This window comes from Benincasa hispida, chromosome 2 (assembly GCF_027475165.1).
Source record: "Benincasa hispida cultivar pf3 chromosome 2, pf3_genome.v1.1, whole genome shotgun sequence".
Classification (NCBI taxonomy): Eukaryota; Viridiplantae; Streptophyta; class Magnoliopsida; order Cucurbitales; family Cucurbitaceae; genus Benincasa; species Benincasa hispida.
This window is the reverse complement of record NC_143479.1, coordinates 67,383,124-67,404,483: the sequence shown is the minus strand read 5'-3', so window position 1 is coordinate 67,404,483 and position 21,360 is coordinate 67,383,124. Positions and strand designations below refer to the sequence as shown.

The following is a 21,360-nucleotide window of genomic DNA, read 5'->3' as shown; positions in this document are numbered from 1 at the left end:
TGGCGACAGCTGGAGGCTTGTGAGATGATGATGCAAGTAGGCACCAGGCACGTCATCTCATCTGTGGCAATGGGAGGACTCCAGTTAGCTTTACAGAATAGGTTTCTTATTTTAAATAATGTATATATTGTTCCTTAACTAAAGAGGAACCTTATTTCTGTAAAGTGTTTAACGCAATGTAAAATATACTATCTCGTTTAATGTGAATAAAGCGTTTATTCATCAAGATGGTGTTTTTATTTGCACAGCAAATCTGGAATCGAATTTATATGTGCTAAGGCCATTAGCCATTAATTTCCTCCATAATACTAAATTATTCAGAACTGCCGTAATTCAATCAAAACATCGACGAATTTCTCCAAAAGCAAATGCCCAACTTTGGCATCTACGTTTAGGGCACATCAATCTCAATAAGATTGAGAGATTGGTGAAGAATGAACTTCTAAGTGAGTTAGAAGAAAATTCTTTACCAATGGGCGAATCTTGCCTTGAGGGTAAGATGACTAAACGACCTTTTATTGGAAAAGGTTATAGAGCCAAGGAGCCTCTTGAGTTAGTACATTCTAACCTTTGTGGTCCTATGAATGTGCGAGCCCGACGTGGCTATGAGTATTTTATCAGTTTTATTAATGATTACTCCAAGTATAGGTATGTTTATCTTATGCAACGGAAGTCTGCATCCTTTGAAAAGTTCAAAGAGTTCAAGGCTAAAGTTGAAAACACATTAGATAGACGGATTAAAACACTTCAATCGGTTCGAGGTGGAGAGTTTTTGGACTCGGCATTCCAAGACTATTTGATAGAACATGGAATCATTTTCCAACTCTCAGTTCCGGGTACATCTCAGCAGAATGGCATGGCGAAGAGGAGAAATAGGACCTTGTTAGACATAGTTCGCTCGATGATGAGTTACGCTTCCTTACCAAACTTGTTTTGGGGTTTCGCAGTGCATACTGCAGAGTACATACTCACACATAGTTGGCAAATGTATGAGATACATTATGTTGGAGGAAATTAGATATAAATATGATTTATATCAAGTAAAGGAGAAAATACTATAGTAGATATGTGATATCAAACTATAGGATATAAATATAATATGATTATTTTATTAATTAAATTAATAGATTAATTATTTGATAATTAACGAATTTATCCACGTTCGGACATAGGAAGTGGGCTGCGTAGGTTATGGTAACCGGTAGATTAAAAATTAAAATTATTTTCATTTTTCACAATCGTGCATTCATATTATCGTCCGTGCCCAAAAGAATCAGTGAACGCAATCGCGAGAGCCTATACAATAGAAGCTCGTCCATCTAAACGATCGTCTGTTTCACGTTTTATTTAAACGATCATATACGTTTTTCGTAAACGATCATTCAGTCTTTCATATACAATCGTGTAGCTCTATTATACAATAAGTATTTCCGCTATACGATAGCAGAGTTTCATCTCCCACTTGCTTATCGTCTACATGACACGTTCACCTCCGTCCTCTACCAAACTCACCAAAGCCCACTCTTTAGGTTTTTGACGCCGAGGGTACCCGAGTTTCTCTTGGGGTGGTGTCGTCCCCGCTGCAGTGTTTGGGTATGTTCTGATCGTGCGATTATAGTCGACCTACTCGCCGGGTGCTGGTAGATCCGTTGGAGGTTTTCCGCTACTTAGGGTTCAGACGTTCGAATAGTGTCTTCATCTGGTATGAACCCTTTCCTTGTTAATTATTATGTTCTGAGCATGCTGATAATTAGGTTTATATGCATAACTGTTTGTGTGGAATGTATATCTTTTGTGTTTCGGTCACTGTGAAATTGGAGCGATCTAAACCCGCTCATGGAACTCTCAGTATGAGATCCTTCATATCCTTGATCACATTTCAAAGAATTATGAAGATTGACAAGAGAGTGATCAACGAGTAAAATTTTGAGAAGGAAATGCAAACAATGGGGCCATCACATCCCTATAGAATCAAATGAATGTGATGATTAATTTGTTACAGGGCATCGCAATCAACAACTCTGGAACGCAAAGAGGGCAGGTCAATGCAATTGAATAGACGAGCACAAGTTGTGCTACTTGTAGAGAATCGCATCTGATTGAAAAATGTCCAAGGAACACACAGTCAATATACTTCATAAAGAACAACCCTTTCTCTAACAAATACAACCCCGGGTGGAGAAACCACCCCAATTTCGCTTCGAAAAATAACCAACAACAGAGTTATCAACCTATGGTACAAAAAGAAGGAACACCAGGATTTTTCCAAAGAACAAACGGTCAACTGCAATATCAAACCAGTAGCTCGCAAGCACCACCATCATCCTCCCTGGAGAACCTATTAAAGCAGTACATTGAGAAGAATGAGATGGTCCTCTAGAACCAGGCGACTTCCATCCGCAATCTAGAGATCCAAATAGGACAGATTGCTGAGGAGCTGAAACATAGATTGCAAGGGATGCTGCTGAGCTCAACTGAGCTCTCTCGCAATCCGGAGAACACAGGAAAGGAGTAATGTCAAGTATTTACCTTACGAAGTGGAAAAACAATAACGGAATAAAAGAAGGAGCCGAGTAGGACTAATCCAATTGCGATGGAATCCAAGAACCCCTTGACGCAAAATGAACCAGAAGAGCCTGAGACGATGGAATCGGAAGTTGCGTCCACCTCTAAGGCTGTAGAACACGGAACAGTGAAGGTACAACTACCACCATTCCCATAAAGACTAAAGAAGAAGCAAAATGATGAAGTGCAGTATCATCTCTTATGGAAATGTTAAAACAGTTACACATCAACATTCCTTTTACAGAAGCAATAGAATAAATACCAAAATATGCTAAGTTTTTTCAGAACATGGTGTCAAAGAAAAGAAGCACGGGAAAGTTCGCAACAGTGGTGTTAACGCAAAAATTAAACACCATAATCCCACCGAAGATGCGTGACCCGGGAAGTTTCTCGATACCCTGCTCAATCGCTGGGATCTATATCGGCCAAGCGCTATGCGACCTTGTGGCCCCTATAAATTTAATGCCTCTTTCAATCTTCAAACAGTTGAATGTGGTGTAGCTGACGCCGTGACTCTCCAGCTTGCAGACAGGACCCTAGTTCACCTTGAGGGAAAGTTGAAGGATGTCTTGGTTATAATTGATAAATTCATTCTACCGATAGACTTCACCATTCTTGACTATGAGGCGGAAAAAGATGTGCCCATCATATTGAGACGACCATTTTTATCTACTAGTCGTGCTCAAATTGATGTGTATAAGGGAAAGATCACGATGAGTATAAATGGGAAGAAGCTCAGGTTTAACATCATCAAAGCCATGAAGTATCCAGAAGATGAAGACCTATCCGATTCTGACAATGAACACAGTTGTAATGAAGAAGTGGAGTCCGAAGAAGAAGATGAAAGAGAGGATACGACCGCATCCGTAGAAACCTGCAATGTGATCACGGAAACAGCAAACAAAGAAGAAAAATTGAATTTGAATGAAGAGAAAAAACACAAAAACCATCCTTAGAACAACCACCTACTGTGGAGATGAAAACTGTGCCAAGTAATCTGAAATATGTTTTCCTTAGGCAAAATGAAACTTTGTCGATGATAATTTCCTTTGCGCTACAAGAAGGATAAGAAAATGCTCTGCTTAGCATCCTGAAGAAGTACATAAAAGAAATCGGGTGGACGCTAGCAGATATAAGAAGAATTGGCCCAACATACTGCACGCACAGAATACGTCTCTAAGAAAACAAAAAAGGGTCTATCGAACCTCAACGCAGATTGAACCCTGCGATGAAGGAGGTTGTGAAAAAGGAGATAATTAAATGGTTGGACGCAGGCATCATATACCCAATCATTAATAGCATGTGGGTCAGCCCGTGCAATGTGTGCCCAAGAAGGGAGGAATGACGGTAGTCCCGAACGCAAACAATAAGTTAATACCAATGAGGGTCGTCATTGGCTGGCGGATTTGCATGGAGTACCGCAAGCTCAATGCGGTGACGAAGAAGGACCATTTCCCTTTGCCTTTTATTGACCAGATGCTAGACCACATAGCAGGAAATGATTACATCTGTTTTCTTGATGGGTATACGGGCTACAACCAAATAATGATCACTCCTAAAGACCAAGAAAATACCACATTCACTTGCCCATATGGAACGTTTTCTTTTCGCCGCATGCCGTTCGAATTATGCAATGCACCAAGCATGTTTCAGAGGTGCATGATGCCTATCTTCTCCAAGTATCTTGAGGATTCAATGGAAATTTTTATGGAGGACTTCTCAGCTTATAGGCAAACATGTGAAGTGAAGGATCTCATATCGATGAGTTCCATGAGCGCGTTCGGATCGCTCCGATCTCACCGTGACCGAAATATAACATTAAACATTCAAATCATATAGTTATACAAATAATCTCTACTTAACGGCATGCTACGAACAACAAAATAACAAAGGGACAGAGTTCCATACCAGTTGAAGACAATCTTCACATTCCGAAAATCCAATGTAATGGAAACCCTCCACGCGATCTACCAACGCCAAACGAAAACGTCGACTGCAGCAACATGAACAACATGAACTCATGACACCACCACTAAAGAGCCCTGGGTATTCTCGGAGTGAAAACCCAAAGGGTGGGCTTAGGTGAATTTGGTAGAGGAAGGAGGACACACGAATCGTGTAGGATTTACTGAACGATCGTTTAGGAAAAGATATATGATCGTTTAGTTAAATTGGCACACTATACAATCATTTAGAGAAGCTATCTGATCATGTAGGCGAGAGCCTGTGATCGTTTAGCGCGAGGTGGACGATTGTTTAGGCGGAGAAGCGACTATCGTATAGGCTCTCGAGCAATCATTTTCTTTCACCAACGCGCGCTTCACTTGTCTCTTCGGGTGATTCGATTGAGCGATGCGAAAATGAAAAATATTTTCATTTTAAATCATCAGTTACAATAACTAATGTTGCCCACTAACCCATGTTTGAACATGAAACTTGGCATAATTATCTTATAATTAACCAACCAATTAATTAATAAATATAATCATATTATATTTATATCCTATAGTTTGATATCACATATCTACTATAGTATTTTCTCCTATACTTGATATAAATCATATCTAAGCTACCCAGGGGACCTAATGGACCTATGGCTTGAAGCTTCAATGGGTCGTGAATAGCTTACTAAACTCTTTAGCCACGAGATCCACCATCCGTTAACTATCAGTGATTCCACTAAAGACAAACAGCTGAACTCTTCTTACCACAGATATATTTTTGTGTCCATCAGATATAATCAATCATGAGTACGATGACCTTCACAGATGATCGTAAGTATAGCTGGGCCAAATTACCGTTATGCCCCTCTAGTTACATCTCACTCCTTAAGTACCACTGATTCCTCTAATGAACAATACAACATAGTCCAACTATGTGTGAACACCTCTCGGGCCAAGAGAAGATGTGTGGCGCCACATCGTTCAAGCCCCAGAATCAGCCCTTAAGGGAGCCATCTATCTACTTACCCCTACCTCAGTTAAGGAGTGAATTCCATCTTGTGTAGCTGAGTTCCCAGCTTCTAAATCAGACGAATCCCCAAAATGATAGGTTTGAATTGGCGACTTGGCCACTCGCACCCATACAAATCAAAGGACTGCCCTCAATGGCAGGAGTTCCCAACTCACTCAGAATTGAGGTCATGTTACCTATGGTCATCTTAGTGAAGTGAAGTCTCTATCATGAACGGTGTTATATAACGAGACATTAACACTTTGTGGTCAGGTCTTATACAAACTCTTTGTATATGACGCCCCCGCTCGCATGTCCCCAACACGAATGATCAGGATCAGACCATTTGTGACAAATCACAACACTTATGACCATTCCACAAAGCGGGCCACGTCCGTAGCATTACTAGGATAAGGTTTCCCTCCTTTATCCATTTACTACAAACCATTTTGGTTATCAATCAAGACATGATCTACTTCTATGTCACCACATACATGCTTGAGTCACATACAGATAACCAGGGATTTTATGTTAATTGGTTTGTGATAAAGCAAATAAAACAAATAACCGAGCAAAATACAAGATGTGAAGTAAATATCATATATTAACATCACAAGTGTTCGTACATATTGTTTACAAACTACAAGACACGAGACTTTAGGGCATCAATCCCAACAGGATATTCTTCGCCTCATCATAAGTTTTATCAAGCAGACCACCAGCTGCTGTCGCATTGGTAGCCGTCTGTGACTCAGGGTTCAAACCATGATAAAATATCTCCATCTGGAGATAGTCTGGTAATCCATTGTGCGGACAATCTCGCACCAATCTCTTAAACCTCGCCCACGCATTACTGAGCGATTTGTCTATTTCCTATTCAAAATTCATAATTAACTTCCTCCTTCTTGCATTCTCTGTAGGAGGGAAGTATTTCTTCATGAACTTCTCTACAACTTGTTCCCACGAAGTTCAAGGGAATATGCCCATTTCCTTTCTTGAACGCATAACGAAAATGGGAACAACGTTAGTCGAACTTCTTCAGCTGAGATATTCGAGAACACAAGTGTTACAGATTTCAATGAAACTCCGAAGATGGGCATGCGGATCCTCGCCACGCCTTCCACCAAACTGTCCGACTATTTGGATCATCTATAACATAACTGGCTTTATCACAAACCTCAATCCGTCCAAAGCTAGCCTCATGATTCCTGGGGAGAAATCATGGAGGTTAGGTGACGCATAGTCCCGAATGGGTCTATTGCAGTCGTTCGCCAGGAGAATGGGTTTGCCATGATGTTGTTCGCGTTCGCAGGACTTTCTTCCGGTTGTTTCACTATTCTGGGAATTCTCTCTTGTTATTGTCAGCGGTTGTTTCTCTGTCTTTTTCGAAATGTTCTTTCGATCTCTCGGTTGTAGTTGGGCTCAGGAATGTGTCCTTCGCTCATACGACACCTGCTTCTTCCCTTATCAAAGGAATGATAGTGCACAGAGGTCGAAAGCTGCAAAGAAAATAAAAAAAGGTTTACTGTTAGCGCAATATATACTGTCGTAGTCCCCGGCAATGGAGCCAAAAACTTGATGCATTGTAAATTGTGATGTGATTATGGTGTGAGTTTGCGGTGATGCATTATGTGTTGCACATACAAGTTTTCCTAATAAGACCCAAGTATAAGCCTCACTAGGTTTCCTGGTAAGTCCAGGGTCGAACACAGGGACTACTGAGTAAATATGCGACAGTTAATTTGATTCTCTTGTGGTGGTGAAAACAAATAAATTGGATGGTGTTTTGATTAAGAATATTTCCTATGCGACGGAGTTTAAACGAAGAGTTGATGAAATCGAGAGTTACAATGAGTATGCGATGAATGGGTTGAGAAGGGGTTTAGTTAACACTTCCTAAGATTGCGAACAAGTTATACGATCATGCTACACACAAACAAACAGCACGTTATCTCTCAATGCAAATGTCGTAATTCCTATTTCTAGGACGCATGCGATGTATATGAAAATGTCGATAGGACTTATGTCTAAGCCTCTATTCTTGTCTATGAGATGATGAATGATGCACACAGAAACAAGGTGACCTCATACTAACATATCTTATTTCTAGGGTGCATGTGATGTGTTAATAGCAATAGAACTTATGTGTAACACCCCAAATATTTTTTATTTTTTATGTGTAATTTCAGTATTTTCTTTTATTATTGAGGACATTTTTGGAATTTTGGAAGTCAAGTGTAGTTGCGAAATTTAATTTTTGGCGTTGAATTTATTCAATTTGGAAATTAATGATAGAAATTAATTTCATTTTGGAAAGGAAACAAATTTAATAGTATAAAGTGGAATAAGGAAAGGAATAAAATAAAGTTTATTTTATTTCCTTTTTAGTTTTTCTTTTATTATTATTAAAAAAAAAAAAAAAAAAACTTAAAATCTTCTTCTTCAACCTCACTGCACGCGCCTCCTCCCCTTTGAGAAAACTAAGCCGTCGACGACAGCTTAGTTTTTTTCGAACCCGACGCCGATGAGCAGTCGGCGATTCGAAGCCCCTCAGCGCGCCAGCTGGGCAGAGCAGACGTCTCGTCCGCTACGTTCCGCCGAGAGCCCAGATCCGAAGGCGTCCGCTGCGTTCCGTCGAGAGTCGCTCGCCCAAGCTTTGCCGGTCGTTCAGTCGTCGCTCGCGGTCAATCTCGCCGCGTAACCCTCCCCTATAACCTCCGCTGACCGTCGCCTCTCTTCACTGCTCAGATCTGAACACCGCTGCACCGCCCCTTCACTCATCTGGACCACGAAGCAGTCGCCGCCACTTGATTCACGCTCAGTCGTGCCTCTGATCGTCAAATCCCGACGGTAATGCTCGCCAACCCGCACTGCTCTCCGTGGGTTGCAGGTCGATGCCCAGAATCTCGAGTTCGACAGTCACGCAAGGGTGCATCGGATCAGTCTTTTCTTGTCGTTTGTACTACTAATAGTAAGGGTCGTCGAAACTTGTGGATTTAGAGTAAGATTGTGCTATTTTTTAATTGGATTTATTGGCTAATGGTGTTCTGCTTCAACCTATTGACACATATTTGTTTGGGTTTTAAAAATTAAGTTTTGGAGAAGCTTTGAAACTAAAAGGATGCTGTTAAGAGGATTTTGGTTGTGGTTTCGACAAGCTTTTGGGTAAGATTATTGGGAATTATTTGGTTAATTTGGTTGCTAGAACAAAGCTCTTTTTATTAATTGTAAATTTGGATTATGTTTAGGCCTAATTCAAGATCCATCTAAGCTAGGAGGAAGATTAATTTGCTTGTCGCTTAGACAAAATTTTTTACTTCGAGGTAAGTAATCTTACCACTGGAACTGCCCATGGGCCAGGCTCTAGTTGTATGCTAGTATGATAAGTGTATGTTATGGTAACTGACAATATGACTTGAATCAAAGTATATTCTGGCACAAATTCTAATTTGTTTACATACATACCTAAGTGCTTGATCGTTAGTATGTGATAGTATGTGTTTTCAAATGTCGATGTCTGATCTGCTAGCGTTGAGGCATACTTGTATGTTGTGGCTTTATGATATAAGTTATACATAGATGATGTATAATATGTTGTTAAGAATTATGGGTATGTGATGCAGCCATGGTATTAAGGATTTTTATGTATGCTTTAGAACCGTACAATGTTGAATCATAGCATGTTAAGACCGTGTGAATATCCTCATTGATTAGTTAGATGCTCACCAGTTTGTGTTTCCTTCGGGATTCACCAGTTTTGTGTTTCCTTCGGGATTCACTAGTTTTTTGTTTCCTTCGGGATTCACCAGTTTTGTGTTTTCTTCGGGATTCACCAGTTTTGTGTTTCCTTCGGGATTCACCAGTTTGTGTTTCCTTCGGGATTCACCAGTTTTGTGTTTCCTTCGGGATTCACCAGTTTTGTGGGCATACTTAACTACAATAGGATAGGACTCAGTCTCTTATTTGTTACATGTATTTATGTGCCATAGGCGGGTATCTAGAGGACATAAATGCCTAGCCTGACCCCAGTGGTGGGGTTACTTGCTGAGTATTTCATATTTATTCTTTCTTATGTTGATGTTGTAGGTAAGGGTAGAGATGCACCGGCGATGGCGCAGCAAAATTCGTGATCGTGTCACTGGGACTAGTTTTTACGCTTCCGCATCATGAGATTTAGAGTTCTTTTCATGTTTCTCTTAATGTTTAGTTTGATGTTTGAAACTCATTATTAAGAATCGTTTTTCATATGTATTTATTAACCTTTATGATTTATGGGTACCCTATTATTGTTGCATTTAATAAATGTCTTTTGAACTTTTCTTGTTTTAATTAGCATTTATTTCAAATAACTGAGTGTCGTTTTAAATTCTTTGCATGCATTTATTTTAGTAACGACCTTACCTAAGTCCTAGGGGGTCGGGTCGTTACAGTTGGTATCAGAGCCCATGTTTTGGGTTCTGTAGACTGACTTAATATGTAAGTCTAGATTGTCCCTGTGGCCCATGAACGGATTCCTCGTCATCGCCAGGTACGTCCTATCAATTACAAGTTTTATGATAGTTGTGCATTAAAATATTTGTTTAGCTTAAATGCACCAGTTATGTTCTAATGCTAGGTCAGTGACTCGTTAGAAGTTATTATAAGAGGATTATCAGGTACGACACTACAAAAGGAGGAAAATAAAATAAAATAAATTATGAGGTCACTTGGCACTAGTTTATCTCATGAAAATTATGTTAGAAACGAACAAATACATATGCCTCAGTTCAGAGATCTTAAAAGTTGATGAAACTATGTAGAGTTATGACAGTTTAGGAGTAAAGGTATGTATATGTTTAAGCCCCGGGATAAAATTGTCTTGACAAGAATTCATTAAGGACTAGTGTTATGTTTTGTGGTGCAATTGGAGACATTATAAATAAATTCCTTCACGTGGAACGTTCTCGAAAATAAGGTAAAAAAAAAATTGGGATGTTACATTATGTCTAAGTTTCTATCTCTTGCTTATGCAATTCTAATCTAACTCTCTCAAGCCTAGATTCTAATCTGACTCTCTCAAGTCCAGATTTTATCTGCATACTACTTTCTCAAGTATCTCTAAAGGGTGAATGACGCATACATAAGACAAGATGATCGCATAAAATATAAATCTTAGGTCATGCTAGCTGAGTACTTCTCAACCCATTCAGAAATTTAGATACTCATGCGAAATGTGGAGAGATTGAACATAGATTGAAATGAGATTTCCATTTTCTATAAATAAAGTGCTGAATACAAATAATAATGGGATTTAGAGATAAGAAGCCCGGTAGGCAATGTCTTGATTCCTGTGGTCTTTTACACTGTCTTTTTCACTCCAAATCTGTCCAGATGAATATTCTTGCTCTCACAAGTGTTGGCCCTCTCTCCCTTTGTAGCGCTTTCCGACAGTCTCTCGATCTGTCCGAGAATGATCTCTCGGCTTCTTTCTAAAGCTTTCACAATGACTCAAGGTTTTTAATGTATGACCTTAAATAACCCTATTGCATCACAGAATCAAGGAAAACGTAAGGAATATTGAAACGTGTTGTGGGGGTCTCAATCATAACTATTGAAAGTCCAAGAAGGTAAGTCACTTTCTATAATTAAATTGTTGTTCTTATGTGAAAATATAATTCTTTATTTAATTTAGAACAGAAACATTTTACATATTTAATTTGGATCTAAAAGAAATATTTGTATTTGATTTAGATATATAACATTTTTTATATTTAATTCCAATTTGAAACATTTTTTGGATTTATTTTAAATCGAAAAAAATTAGGTAAGGTTCTTACAATTGGTTACCTAAGTTCTTAAGGAGGGGCGGAGTTTTTGGCATTGTTTTTTCTCTAGTCTTTTCATACTTCTAGTCTGAGTAAATTTTCTAATTGATTACGATCCTTCTCCGACGAGTATATGTTTGAGAAGGGTGTTGTGTAATTTTAGAGAGCAACTGACAAGAAATGATTTAGCACCCAATGTCGTGCTGCAATTTACTTTCAAGGCAGTAATCATTCTATGACACAGCATTTAATTTATTCGATACTCCGGTATACAATAGACACAAACCTCAGTGCTTGACTAACTTTATAATTTGTGATAAAATAAAATAGTAATGACTCGCATAAAAATCAAATTAAAAGATCAATTCAAGTTTCTATATAATAAATCTTGAAACAAATCAAGTGATATAAAAGTTGGGAATACTTGAAAACTAAACTTTGATTATACCATCGAATTTGTAACTATTGTATATTATCTGTATTGTTGTTTAAGCTGACAAGATAATAGCAGATTTTAGGGTCTGTTTCATAGGTAATCTAAAAATAGAAATTTAAAAATAAAAGATTCAATAAAAACATAATTATATTCATGTTTTTAGATATGTGTTTGGTATCGGATTTAGAAATTAAATTCCAATTTTTAAAATGTGATTGAAAATATATTTAGTTACTTACTAAATAATAGATTGAATATATACCAATACTAATTAATTTATGAACTTATTTTATGTTAAAGTTTTTGTATAATTATTTTGTATAATTACTAGATTGAATATATTATTTACACTGTTTGGATCACATAATCCGAAAAAAAAATTTCGTAGAATCCAGACTGCCAATAAAAAATGTATTCGCTGACCTCAATGAATCTGAAAACAAAAAACATAATCTGAGTTGCCTATCAAAAAGGCCTTTAATGTTTCATTCAAAAAGATATAAAATACAACTTTTCTTTTGTAAAAATGGAAAAACGAATTAAAAAATAATAATTACAAATTTGTAGAAGTTCAAATTACTCCCAACCATGCAAATGAAATATTACGGTCTTATTGGGTTGGAACACGTGTCAATAAATTTTTTAATTTGGAAACCCAACTACCTATTCATCTTCCCCAAAAAGCAAAAGTGTTTTTTGCATCCGTCATTTCCAACGTTGACGGAATAACCAAAAGCTCTCCACTACTCCAAGATAATCCAAAATAGAAACCAAACCTTCTCAACTACCCCACGTTAATCACAAAACACATTCAAAAGCTCTCCATCTTTCAATTATCAAGCTACTTCATCGATATTTAGAAACTTCAGAAGAAAAATCTACAATATAATCCAAGAGTGAGATCGTCGATTAATAGTGCTTTCATCGTTGTTTGAAGAAAAACTCAATATACAACCTTCCAAACACCAAAACGCAAAAACGCATGCATTAAGGGTGCTCTGATCTTCTTTTGAGACTAATTTCGTTGATAAGACAAGAATTATAAATTAAACGCTATATTTCATGTTTAAAATAAAGTTTAATGTAAAGATAATGATGATTCAAAATTTTAAAATAAGAAGAATTGGTAAAAAGACGAGATGTATCCTTGTATTTTAGACAAAATTATAACAAAGATAATGGTAAAAACAATTTAAAAATCATATGATTTAGTTAGGATTGTTGGAATATAAAGACAGCATGCATAACAGAAGCAAAGATCGATAACGTTTTAATTACATTAAAACTAAGAATAAGCATGCAAAAAGGGTTAGAAAATACAATCTTTGTAGAATCCACTATAATCTTCCTCTCTGTACTCGAGTAACACTACCAACGAAAAATTCTCGTTATTCTCCAGTTGAAGAACACGGTTGTGGGACCGAATTATGAGTGAAAGTTAGGGAATTTCACTAATTAAATTGGAGAGTTAAGGAGATTTTGTGGAAGATGTGAATTCAATATTCAAGGAAGCATTAAGTTTTAATTTTTTAAAATCAAAATCTATTCCAGACAAAATACATGAAAAATCTCATCTTGCATATCTTCCACCGCAAACTACACTAGCATGAATCTCTAGGTGTCAAACTTTGGAAGAGTCACTTCAAAAACCACTTAGTTAGTGGAAAAATCCAACAATTGGATTTTTCTATTAACTAATTTTTTTTATTAAAATAAATTTTATAATAAAACAGTTTTTTGATAAAAATATGAAATATTATTTTCATACTTAGAAATTATTTAATTAAGATAATTTTAATTAAATAAAATAAACATTTAATATCGCATATTAAATTGTCTTTGACACCTAGATTTGATTAATCACAATAATCAATTTTTAAAACACTTTCATGCTAATATTTTATTTAAAACATACTCTCCAAAATTAATTATAAATTATATCTTATATAAAATACAATTTTTCCTAAAGACTGAATTTGAACATTTCAAATTCTCACTTCACCTAGTTCTTCAGTTTTGTCCGTAGTGAGTTAGCAAGTGTTGGAACGTACCATCGTGTAGCGGAAGTGACTAGGATCCATAAGCATTCTAATTCATTAATTTTCCCGAAATGAAGCAGTAGAAATAAATGGGTTTCGTGATATACCTTTGCAGAACTTCCTCAAAACTTGAATCCAGCTGCTAATCTCCTCTGAATCTTGCTGTAGACCACCCCAAGATCTTCTCTACTATTCTCTTGGTGCTCTAGATTGAGTAGTGGGACTCAAAGGAAGCCTGAAATAAGAGAATTCAGAGACAAGCTCACAGTTGCAACCCAAATGAAAAACACCTTTCTTCTCTCGAATTTTTCAAAAAAATTTGATCGGTTGCATTACTTGAAAGTCACTCCAATCTCTTCAATATAATACAGACAGTCATGCATGCAGCTCATGCTTAGAGTTCATGAAGCTTGAAGATGGTGGGTTGTTAATGAGCTATTTGAAGAAGTAATGGAGAAATGCTAAATTCCATTTTGTGTACTTTTCCTTCTTTTTCAAATTATCAAATATTGATTTCATAAATCATTTCTTTTAATAAAATTGAAAATATTATTAATTTAACAAAATTAATTTCATAAATTAATTTTCTTAATAAAATTAATAAATAATTATTTAAACAATTTAAATAATTTTAATTAATTTAATATCAAATATTAAATTAATTTTTACACAATTCTATTTTCAAATATTTAAATCATATCTTAATATTATTTCTCTAATTTCATTTAATTCTAATTTGAACGTTTCAAATTAACTTATCACGCTACTCTAGAGCTAATCCATTTATGAGCTAGTAGGGGAACCTCGCGGACCTACAGATCATGGGCTCCAACGATCCGAGATTAATCGACAAAACTCATTAGACTGAACTAACCCCCATTCGTTAACTAATGGGTGATTCCACTAAAGCCGATAGCTGAACTCCCTTCACTGTAAATATATTATGTCCACTTGATATAACCATGATTAGTAAGTTAACCCTTCACAAATTGTTCGTAATAACAGCGGGGTGGAATCTCTGTTTTACCCCCGAAATTACCTCTTGTTCCTTAAGTCTCATTGATCTCCTAATGAACAATTGATTTGTGATCCAATCAATAAATCGAATCCCTCTCCAGTTAATGAGAGGGTGAGACCTCTTGTTCAAGACCCAGAATCAGCACTTAAAAGAAACAATCTCTCTACTAAGCATAATCGGGTAGGAGTGAATTTTGTCTTGCACCCTATATCCCTAGCTATTTATCTAATCTTATCCCCAAAATGGGAAGCTTATTGAGCAGAGACAGTTGGTCTATTCTCGTCGCTTGCAGATCAAAGAATAATCCCAAACAAACAGGAATTCATAGTTAGCTCAGGATTAAGGTCAAGTTACCTAGGTCATCGCTTTGAAATAGTCAGTCTTAAACAGTAAACAATGTTATAAAGTAAGAGTGACTAGTTTCATGGTCCGATCTTGCACAAAACTCATTTGCACAAGACACCCCCACTCCTCATGTCCCAACATGAACGAATTAGGGTCACTTCGTTTGTAGCACTTTACAACTCTTTGTAACAACTATAGAGTAGGCCATATCCAATAGTGTTACCAGAATAAGGCACCCAACTATAGATCATTTTGACTATTTACTCGAACCTGATTCACTTGTATGTCTTCACATAAAGTTCAAGTACTCATGTAATAGTCAAGGGACTTAAATTTATTGGATTTCTAAAAAAACAATATATTCAATACAACTTATTGAATTTTTAGAATAAGTTCTATTGTTTACAAACCACGAGTTTTAGGACATAAAAATCTAACAGCAAAGAGACCTGATGGTATGAAACCCGGATTTCTATTTTCCTTACTTAAGCAAGTGATAAAAGGAATTAACTAAGTGAAAGTTAAATCCTAAGTTATGGGGAAGGAAATTTCTAAGTGTTAAGTAGATTTTCCTTGAATAATTTAAATTGAGCTTTAATTGGTAAAATTGCAATGAAATTTGTATAATAAATAGGTTGTTGAAAACAGTTAGTGTGATTGGTGAACGAAGGAATGGAGATTTGAAAGGAGAAAATAATATTGGAAAAGTTGGGGAAAATTATTAAGTGGAAATAAATATAGAAATTAAGTACGTGGAATTATATGAAGATTGAGTTTGGAAAATTCGGGGAAGAATACGACTAAGCATGAAAAATTAGGTGAAGTACGGAGTAAGGAATTAAGGAAAAATATAGAAAATATTATTTTGGAATTATCCTGGAAGATCCATATAAAAATATCATTAAGTGGTGAGTAAATGGGTAAAAAAATATATACGGGGAACATTTGTCACAGTAGCTAAAGATTGGAGAGAAAACTTGGAGAGAAAGATGGAGAGAGCGAGATCATTGAGATCGAGACTAGCGAGATTGGAGAGGAAATGGGAGAGAGCGAGATTGGATAAAAAATGGGAGAAAGCGAGACCAGCGAGAAAGCTGGAGAGAGCGAGAGTGGAGAGAAAAGTTGGAGAGAAAGCTGGAGAGAGTGAGGGAGAGAGCAAGATTGGAGAGAGCTGGCCAGCGAGATTGCTGGAGAGAGCGAGAGTGAAGAGAGCGAGACCAGCGAGAAAGTGGAAGAGAGCAACACTACCGAGAGTGGAGTGAGCGACATTGCCGAGAGCGGAAAGAGCGAGAGCATCTATGCGTTAGCCTTGCTTTGTCTGATTCGAACGTCACACCCACGCCTCGCCTATGCATTGAACGGCCAAGCAAGTTTCTGGACAATGTATTTGGACGCGTTGGGGTGGATTATGCATGTAAAACCCCTAATTTGAATACAAACAAAGCTTGAAGACGTAAGGACAAACGTCAATTAAAATCTAGGTGTCTGATTAAGAGAAATTCTTAAACCCTAAGAAATTGTGTTGGATGCGTTTGGGAAGAACACATTGAACCAAGATGAAGTCAGCTTACGTTGATAAAGGGAGGATTAAACATTTGGCCATGCAGCCAAGTAGGTGCTGTCAATCCCACGAGCAATTTGAACACCTATAAATAGGGATTTGGGATTTCATTTTCAAATCACACAAAAATCATAAATTTCGTAGAGAAAGTAGAGGGCAGTGAGGGTTTAAAGGAATGTGTCAATTTTGGACGAGGAGATCTTCCAATATACTCGTGCGTTTAGAGTGATTTTAAAGCCATCTGAAAGCTCTGGAAGTCTAGTTTTTAGATTAGAGCTGCTGGAGGAAAAGGCTCAAAGGAACTGGGCTGGAGGTTAAGAAGAAAGCAGAAGGGTCAGACTATTGGATCAGTCTGAGCCAGCCTTGAAGATTTTGAGATTCCGGCCAAACCACGAGGAATTATGAGTTGAAAGTTTTGGGTAATATTTCTATGAAATTTTAGAATAAGTTTGTAGAAGGAAGTATTTCTAAATAAGGTTCGAAACTATAAGTAATCTAAATTGAAGTTGAATCTGGATTCTAGGGGTAAAAAAGGGACTCGAGGAGCTACTAGAGTGAAAAGTTCCTAAGAGTTCGAGGTGAGTGGCTAAAATGTTTTCGAACTAAAACGTTTTTAAACTGTTTTGATTGCAAAGTTTTACAGAAAGCATGTTTGTGAAAATAATTCTCATGCCTACTAGTTTTCTAAAGTGGTTTCCAAGCAAGTTTGAATTGTGATTTGAACGCATGCATATTGTTGAAAAACTATTTACATATGTATATTTATTGATTTTATCCAGCATGTGTTACCATCTTTAAAGTCATGTTGTATATGTGTTATGTTGTACATGTTTTAAAGAGAAAAGTTGTTTATAAATAGTTTTGGTAAAATGCGATGCCGAAGTACAAGGAGAAGGCATCTACCTAACTAGATACTGAAGTACAAGGAGAAGGTATCTATTGGTACTGAAGTACGTTGGAGAAGGTATCCTAGTAGCTCGATACTGAAGTACAAGGAGAAGGTATCTGAGCAGTAGTACCTAATGTGTGAAGGTACTTAGTGTGGCCACAAGTGAATAAAGTCAGAGATTGAGCAAAAGGGTTCTCTCTGGACTAGTAGTTGGTGTTGGGATTATTTTACCAGATATACAGTACTTTGATTTGAGAAATGACTTTACTGTTTTATGTTTAAAACAGTTTTATATACATTACGCTTGGAAATTATTTATGCTGCAAAAGTTTATATTTCAGATAAAATTATTTTCTGAAATTATGCATGAGAATTTACTATGTTTTCTCGGTCACTCACTGGGCGTAAGCTCACCCCGTTTTCAAATAATTTTGTTTTTTCCCCCCCACAGGTAGCGATCAAATCCTCTGAAGACAGCTCAGTATCTGCTCTGCCACTAAAGGACCAAAAGACTTGTAACCGTTTGCTAGGTGGTTACTGTTAATATTGTACACATGTTACTATTGTTCATATAGGGACTAGGGTTTGTGGGTTTTGGGACTTGTAAATCTAATGTTGTAAATACTCTAAACATATTAAGTTTCTAAGTTAATACATTGTGGGCCTACAGCCGTCCCGTTGCATATAATTTGTATTTGGTATCAGAGTTATTCCGTAAGAGTTTTTAGGCAGTAAGTGTCAGCCTAAAGGTTGATAACTACTGCAATCACGCCCTTTTCTAGGCTAAGAGGGTGATCTGGGGTGGGGTGTGACAGATGAACCTATAGATCATAGGCTCCAACGATCCGAGACTAACCGGTTAAACTATTTAACCTAGTTAATCAACATTCGTTAACTAATAGGACTGTCCACTATAGCCTGTAGTTGCACTCTCCTCACTTTAGATACATTATGTGTCCATTTGATATAACCTTCATCAATAAGTTGATCTTTCACAGGTTGTTCGTAATCTCAGCTAGGTCAATTACTGTCTTACCTCTAAGTTACATCTTTTCCCCTTAAGTACCATTATCGTTCTAATGAACAATTAATTTAGGATCTTTAATCACTAAATTCATTCCCTCTCAGGCCACAAGAGGATGGGGCCCATTGTTCAAGACTCGGGATCAGTCCTTAAGGGAACAACCTTTCTACTATCCCTAAAATGGTTAGGAGTGAATTCCATTTTGCAAATTCTATATCCCCAACTATCTACCCGGTCTTATCCCTAAAATGGGAGGCATATTGAGCAGCGTTGTCGAGCTTATCCTCACCTATGCAGATCAAGGGCCAATTCCAAATAAATGAGAGTTCATAGACAGCTCAGGATTCAGATCAAGTTATCTAGGTTATCAAGAAGTGAAATTAATTAGTGTTTACAGTAAACGGTGTTAATACATACGGTGATTATTTCATAGTCAGTCTTACACAATCTCATCGTGTAGAACAACCCCGCTCACATATCTCTACATGAACGAACTAATCACATCGTTTATGACATTTTACAATATTTGTAACAATCATAAAGCGGGTTGTATTCAATAATATCTCCAAAAATAGGTACCCAACCTAATACAAGTACTATAGACTATTTAGGCTATTTTACTCAAACTTGATCCAGTTTTATGTCTCCACATAAGTCCAAATATTCATTACAATAGCTAAGGGTTCGTAGTTTATTGGATTTAGAGTTATCAATTCATTTTCATTCAACAACATTTGTCTAAATAAACTTCATATATGTTTACTATTTACAAATTACAAGTTTTAGGACATACAACCCAACAAGGATTAATAGAAAATATGATATAAATATAAAAAGTTAGATTTACAAAATGTAAAATAATATGAGATTTGAAAATTTGAACAATATTTGAAGATAGAACATTATTTAGATACAAATTTGGAGAATTTTGAAAACTGAATAGACATTAAGACTGAAAATTGAAAGTGAGTATGTACTCAAAATTGAAGTTAAAAATGTAAATTTTCTTGAAGCTTATGGGCCAAATTGAAATAAAATTCAAATGGCAAAGGTAAAGTTGTAGCATTTTGAAAATTAGAGTAAATTAAAGTCAAACTCAAAATTTAATAATTAAAATGTAACATTTTAAAACTTAATAACTAAATGAAAACTAGTCCCATAACATAGAAACAAAAAAAAAAGTGTATTTTTCTCTATGTCGAAGTATGATAGAAGTAATTAAAGTTTTATTATATAAGCTCATTTGATAACCATTTTGTTTTTTTTTTTTTTTTAAATTAAGCAGCACTACTTCCACATCTAAATTTCTTTCTTTGTTATCTACTTTTCACCTAAAAAACTAAGTCAAATTTTGAGAATTAAAAAAAGTATCTTTTAAAAAGTTGTTTTTGTTTTTGGAATTTGGCTAAAAATTCAACCATTGTACTTAAAGAAAGATGCAAATCATTATAAGAAATGTGGATGAAATAAACTTAATTTTCAAAAATAAAAACAAAAAACTTAATTACTTTTTTTTTTTTTTTTGCAATTTTCCTAACCAACTTAGTTACTTTAACTAAACCCCACATAAAAAGTTTAAAAAAATTGTAAAAACAAGCTAAAAAGTGGATAATCAATAAATTAACAAATTAGAAAGTTATGGTAAAATTAATCTAAAAATTAAATTTATTTTAAAGAAGATCAAACAAAAATAGGTGGCTCTAGTATGCAAGATAGAAAAGAAGAATCAAACCATAACCTATTAACATGTCAAGCCCAAAGAAAAAAAGAAATTCTTAAGAAAAAGCATCGGAGTTTTACCAAATAAAGAAAGAATTTCCAAATAGGATCTGCATTTCTAGAGACATCCTAAAAAATATCACGAGGATCATAAAGAAAAATATCTCATGAGACAAGATGAAGAACAAGGTTATCAACAACCCTACTTAGAAAATATAGCCAAAACAAAACTCTAACATAAATCTTGTAACTTTTCTATGTATGTATAATAAATCACTTTAAAAATTGATTTAGTCTTAAAATTTAGTATGTAGCAATTCTTTTTAAAAGTTGTAACAATTTAGTCTTGAAAACTTTAATCTCTATATCATTTTTTTGTTTTATCAAAATTTAGTGTCAATTTTCATTAATATGTAACTAAATGGATTGAATGCTTCAACCTTCAACGAAAGTGATGAAATCGTATGAGAATTAAAAATCTCCTAAAGCAATAAAATCCTTTGGAGCTTGTGGAATTAACGTAACGACATATGCTTCAAGAAAGGGGCTCTTGACTTGGATTCCTTTAGAATATTGATTAAAATATTCTTGGGTTAGGTTATTTTTCGATTATGCTCTAGAACTTTAAAATTCTTATGTTTATCCTTGTATTTTGAAATTTGTACAAAAATAGATATTTAAAAAATTAATGATATAAAGAAATAAATGATAATAGTCCATTAATTAACATAATCAAAGTTTTCGTAAAAAATATAATTAACTTAAACCTTCTTTTTTACAATTTTCTAGAATTTTCTTATGTACTCTAGAAGATTAATTGATTTGGTTTGGTTTCTTTTTTTTTTTTTTTTTTTTTTTTGCTTATTTTAAAATTTTCAAGGAATAAAATATTAAAATTGTCGGAATCCACTTCCCGGAAAAGAAGTTGTTTTCTATTTCGACATTTCTTAATGAAAGAAGAACAAATACAGCAAGATGCATTCAATGAATTAGTTTGATTTTGGGACA

The 21,360-nt window shown here is 35.7% G+C and overlaps 1 long non-coding RNA gene across 1 annotated transcript; it reads left to right on the top strand.

The window, feature by feature from the left end:
• Window positions 1–7,903: 7,903 nt before the first annotated feature.
• Window positions 7,904–9,846, top strand: LOC120071693 (uncharacterized). The gene is made up of 4 exons (XR_005480313.2): window positions 7,904–8,518; window positions 8,612–8,682; window positions 8,766–8,840; window positions 9,604–9,846. It is a non-coding gene; the product is annotated as an uncharacterized LOC120071693 (long non-coding RNA).
• The last annotated feature ends 11,514 nt before the right edge of the window (window positions 9,847–21,360 follow it).